Here is a 6215-nt window from a genome sequence, read left to right on the forward strand (position 1 = left end):
GGAGATGCTCTTGCGATCGGCATTTGTGGTAGGTAGGTGAAGGAGGAAGGATACAGCAGAGAGAAAATTTGGGCCATGAGACAGTCACCAAGATCTCGGATGATTCCAAGGAGACCTCTGGATCTGGAATAGCTCTGCATAGCTGTCCAAATTAGGGTAAAGAAGATGGGCTTGCCTATTTCCTTGCTGATGGGTAAAAGAATGTGGCTACGCCCAGGGTCAGGGTGGGGTGTTATATCGGGTGTGGTGGTTCTCTTGGTAGAGGAGAGTCTCCAGGGAGAGACTCAGTTATGAGCTGGCAGTTGCAAACTCTCTTAGCATCTGGGGGACTGAGTTCTTCAGTTCTGGAAGGAGGACCTGGGGTCAGCACAAAGTGTCTGCTAGACTCTTCCTCTCAGGACATTCAGGTCTACCTGAATAATGGGCGTCCTGGGAACAGCTCATTTGAGATTGCATGTCCCTCTTTCTCCAGGAGACGCATGCAAATAGAAGTTTAACTGAAGTAAACTATAGTCCCCACTTCTATCTATTATTTCTAGGGAGGCCTTGTTCTTTTAAGCATCCCTATCCTTTTCTAAGGGCCACCCCCACCCCTTGGCTGCCTCTCTGACCTCGCTACTCATTGCAGTAATAGCACCCACTTTGCTTCAGATGACTAAGTGCCACTTACTCCCTCTTCTTTATTTTTGGGTATCCAATGATCCCCATAACTATTGAGGAGATCAGTTTTGTAATGGTACCCCTATTGTCAAGTGAGATCTAAAGAGGTTGGTCACCATGGAGCTTCTTAACAATTTGCACCAGTGAATTCATTCTTGTTAAGCAGTATGCGTTCTAGGCCTTCTTGTGGATCAGAGTCATCTGGAGGATTTTCTAGTTTTATCTGGTATACCCATTATTGCCCACTTTTCTGATGCTCTTAATCCTTCCTTTAACTTTACAGCACAGTATTTCTACATCACTTAGTGTAGGCCTTTGCTTCCTGAAAAACCTCCTAGTAACATATATTATCTCTGTCCAATTGACTCCTGTTCAAGTGTTAAATTCCATACTATTCTCATACCTATAAATTCTCCCTTATCTGCTTTTATGCTCTCCCCTCTTTCATCCTTAGCAATCAGTCTCACACATACTCTCTGGGTCTCTGTTAGTACATATTTCTCCAGGACCCATAGCTTCTTCAGCCTATGACTTCTTTCTTCCCTTAGCATGGCCCAACTCTTCCCAGGCCAAATTTTGTTGTGATTTAATTCTAGTTATTTGAGTGCCCAGAAGGAAGGTCAGGGAAGATGCTGAATAGAGTCCATGTTATCTTGTAAGAGTAGATTCCCTCTGCTTTGTCTTCCATCAGGGTGGGAGTAGGGGGAGAAGGAGCATGAGCCTTTAACAAGGAAAGCAGGTCACGTCCATAGAGGGTTCAGGGGAATCTGGGGTCTCAGGATTGTTGACTGTACCAACCCAGATATTCCTATCTCGGATCTCAAGGTCCCATTTCTTCCTACTCAGAGTCTTGACCTTGGAATATCAGACCTGCCAGGGATGTTGAATTATTGGGAAAGAGTGGCAAGGAGAGATAAGAAAGCCTTCTTCAGTGATCAATGCAAAGAAATAGAGGAAAACAACAGAATGGGAAAGACTAGAGATCTTTTCAAGAAAATTAGAGATACCAAGGGAACATTTCATGAAAAGATGGGCTCAATTAAGGACAAAATGGTATGGACATAACAGAAGCAAAGATATTGAGAAGAGATGGCAAGAATACATAGAAGAACTGTACAAAAAAGAGCTTCATGACCCAGATAATCACGATGGTTTGATCACTCACCTAGAGCCAGACATCCTGGAATGTGAAGTCAAGTGGGCCTTAGAAGGCATCACTACGAACAAAGCTAGTGGAGGTGATGGAATTCCAGTTGAGCTATTTCAAATCCTGGAAGATGATGCTGTGAAAGTGCTGCACTCAATATGCCAACAAATTTGGAAAACTCAGCAGTGGCCACAGAACTGGAAAAAGTCAGTTTTCATTCCAATCCCAAAGAAAAGCAATGCCAAAGAATGCTCAAACTACTGCACAATTGCACTCATCTCACATGCTAGTAGACTAATGCTCAAAATTCTCCAAGTCAGACTTCAGCAATACGTGAACCACAAACATTCAGATGTCCAAGCTGGTTTTAGAAAAGGCAGAGGAACCAGAGATCAAATTGCCAACATCTGCTGGATCATCAAAAAAGCAAGAGAGCTCCAGAAAAACATCTATTTCTGCTTTATTGACTATGCCAAAGCCTTTGACCGTGTGGATCACAATAAACTGTAGAAAATTCTGAAAGAGATGGGAAAACCAGACCACCTGACCTGCCTCTTGAGAAACATATATGCAAGTCAGGAAGCAACAGTTAGAATGGACATGGAACAACAGACTGGTTCCAAATAGGAAAAGGAGTACGTCAAGGCTGTATATTGTCACCCTGCTCATTTAACTTCTATGCAGAGTACATCATAAGAAATGCTGGGCTGGAAGAAGCACAAGCTGGAATCAAGGTTGCTGGGAGAAATATCAATAACCTCAGATATGCAGATGACACCACCCTTATGGCAGAAAGTGAAGAAGAACTAAAGAGCCTCTTGATGAAAGTAAAAGAGGAGAGTGAAAACTCTAGCTTAAAGCTCAACATTCAGAAAACGAAGATCATGGCATCTGGTCCCATCACTTCATGGCAAATAGATGGGGAAACAGTGGAAACAGTGTCAGACTTTATTTTGGGGGGCTCCAAAATCACTGCAGATGGTGATTGCAGCCATGAAATTAAAAGAAGCTTGTTCTTTTGAAGGAAAGGTATGACCAACCTAGACAGCATATTAAGAAGCAGAGATATTACTTTGTCAAAAAATGTCCATCTAGTCAAGGCTATGATTTTTCTAGTAGTCATGTATGGATGTGAGAGTTAGACTATAAAGAGGGCTGAGTGCCAAAGAATTGATGCTTTTGAACTGTGGTGTTGGAGAAGACTCTTGAGAGTCCCTTGGCCTGCAAGGAGATCCAACCAGTCCATCCTAAAAGTCCTGGGTGTTCATTGGAAGGACTGATGTTGAAGCTGAAAGTCCAATACTTTGGCCATCTGATGGGAAGAGCTGACTCATTTGAAAAGACCCTGATGCTGGGAAAGATTGAGGGCAGGAGGAGAAGAGGACGACAGAGGATGAGATGGTTGGATGGTTTCATTGACTCAATGGACATGAATTTGGGTAAACTTCAGGAGTTGGTGATGGACAGGGAGGCCTGGCATGCTGCAGTTCATGCGGTTGCAAAGAGTTGGACAAGATAAGTGACTGAACTGAACTGAATTGTGTTGGTTTCTGCCTTATATCAATGTGAATCAGCCATAGGTATACATATGTCCACTCCTCCTGAACCTTCCTTTGACCCCTTATCCACTCCTCTAGGTTGTCCCAGAGTTCCCTCCATCATACAGTAAATTTCTATTGGCTATCTAATTTAACATATGATAATGCATGAGTTTCAATGCTCCTCTCAATCTATCCCACCCTTTCCTTCCCCCACTGTGTGCATAAATCTGTCCTCTACATGCTATATGTCTATTGCTGCTCTGAAAATAGGTTCATCAGTACATCTTCCTAATATATGTGTTAATATATGATATTTGTCTTTCTCTTTCTGACTTACTTCACTATAGTTAATGGGCTCTAGGTTCATCTACCTTATTAGAACTGTGTCAAATGTGTTCCTTTTTATGGTCGAGTAATATTCCATGGTGTATATGTACCACAACTTCTTTATCCATTCATTTGTCTATGGACATCTAGGTTGCTTCCATGTCATCACTATTATAATTAATGATGTGATGAACATTGGAGTGCATGTGTCTTTTTAAATTATGCTTTCCTCAGCATATATGCCCAGTAGTGGGATTGTTGGGTCATGCTACTGCTACTGCTAAGTCGCTTCAGTCGTGTCCGACTCTGTGCGACCCCATGGACGGCAGCCCACCAGGCTCCCCCGTCACTGCGATTCTCCAGGCAAGAACACTGGAGTGGGTTGCCATTTCCAACATATGGTAGTTTTATTTCTAGTTTTTAAAGGAACTCTCCATACTGGTTTCCATAGTGGCTATATCAATTTGCATTCCCACCAACCATGCAAGAGGGTTGCTTTGGATAACTCTCGTGGGAAAGAGAAGGAATCAGGAGAGTGTAGAGTAAGATATGATACATTTGTGACCAAGACCCCAGCCAAGCCCATGGTTTGCTCTGGAGTTGGGGGTGTTTCTGCAATGTTATCTCCAATTAGGGCAGGAGATGTGCCTTTATATCTCTGACAGTCATTAGATGTAGCTTGCTCCCAGGAGGGTGATATGCGTTTAGGTTAGGAAATTTTCTTTAACAAAACAAATCTCTACAGCAGGATTCAATACTGAGTTGTCAGCCATCCACACTGTTAGCAGTTGTGATATCAGTGCTTCACTCTTGAAATGGTAGAGGCCTCTGGACAGTTCAGCAGAGTACATTAGAGAAAGAAAAGCAAGTTGGAGCTTTGACCTCTAAGACATTTACATAAAATAGGTTAAGTCTGATTTTTTTGGTGCTATGCAGACAAATACAATATGTAGAATCAGTTGAGATTGAGACTTAACACTAATGTGAATTTCGAGAGATGAAAGAGAAATTGTTGGATGTGACTCCAATTATACAAATTAAAAAATTCCTCCTGATGGTGGTCTGTGTATTCTTGCCACCTTTTCTTAATATCTTCTGCTTCTGTTAGGTCCCTACCATTTCTGTCCTTTATTGAGCCCATCTTTGCATGAAATGTTCCCTTGGTATCTCTAATTTTCTTGAAGACATCTCTAGTCTTTCCCATTCTATTGTTTTCCTCTATTTCTTTGCATTGATTGCTGAGGAAGGCTTTCTTATCTCTCCCTGCTATTCTTTGGAACTCTGCATTCAAATGGGTGTATCTTTCTTTTTCTCCTTTGCTTTTCACTTCTCTTCTTTTCACAGGTATTTGTAAGGCCTCCTCAGACAGCCAGTTTGCTTTTTTGCTTTTCTTTTTCTTGGGGATGGTCTTGATTCCTGTCTCCTATACAATGTCATGAACCTCCATCCATGGTTCATCATACCCTCTGTCTATCAGATCTAGTCCCTTAAATCTATTTCTCACTTCCACTGTATAGTCATAAGGGATTTGATTCAGGTCATACCTGAATGGTCTAGTGGTTTTCTCCACTTTCTTCAATTTCAGTCTGAATTTTGCAATAAGGAGTTCATGATCTGAGTCACAGTTACCTCCCGGTCTTGTTTTTGCTGACTGTATAGAGATTCTCCATCTCTGGCTGCAAAGAATATAATCAATCTGATTTCGGTGTCAACCATCTGGTGCTGTCCATGTGTAGAGTCTTCTTTGGTGTTGTTGGAAGAGGGTGTTTGCTATGACCAGTGCGTTCTGTTGGCAGAACTCTATTAGCCTTTGCTCTGCTTCATTTTGTACTCCAAGGCCAAATTTGCCTGTTACTCCAGGTGTTTCTTGACTTCCTACTTTTGCATTCCAGTCCCCTAAAACGAAAAGGACATCTTTTGGGGGTGTTAGTTCTAGAAGGTCTTGTAGGTCTTCATAGAACTGCTCAACTTCAGCTTCTTCAGCGTTACTGGTTGGGGTATAGACTTGGATTACCGTGATATTGAATGATCTGCCTTGGAAACGAACAGAGATTATTCTGTTGTTTTTGAGATTGCATCCAAGTACTGCATTTCGGACTCTTCTGTTGACTATGATGGCTACTCCATTTCTTCTAAGGGATTCCTCCCCACAGTAGTAGACATAATGGTCATCTGAGTTAAATTCACCATATCACTTCATAGCAAATAGATGGGGAAACAGTGTCAGACTTTATTTTTCTGGGCTCCAAAATCACTGCAGATGGTGATTGCAGCCATGAAATTAAAAGATGCTTGCTCCTTGGAAGGAAAGTTATGACCAACCTAGACAGCATATTAAAAAGCAAAGATGTTACTTTGCCAACAAAGATCTGTCTAGTCAAGGCTATGGTTTTTCCAGTAGTCGTGTATGGATGTGAAAGTTGGACTGTGAAGAAGGCTGAGCACCGAAGAATTGATGCTTTTGAATTGTGATATTGGAGAAGACTCTTGAGAGTGCCTTGGACTGCAAGGAGATCCAACCAGTCCATTCTAAAGGAGAT

The sequence above is a fragment of the Ovis aries genome, chromosome 2 (assembly GCF_016772045.2).
Source record: "Ovis aries strain OAR_USU_Benz2616 breed Rambouillet chromosome 2, ARS-UI_Ramb_v3.0, whole genome shotgun sequence".
Taxonomy (NCBI): Eukaryota; Metazoa; Chordata; class Mammalia; order Artiodactyla; family Bovidae; genus Ovis; species Ovis aries.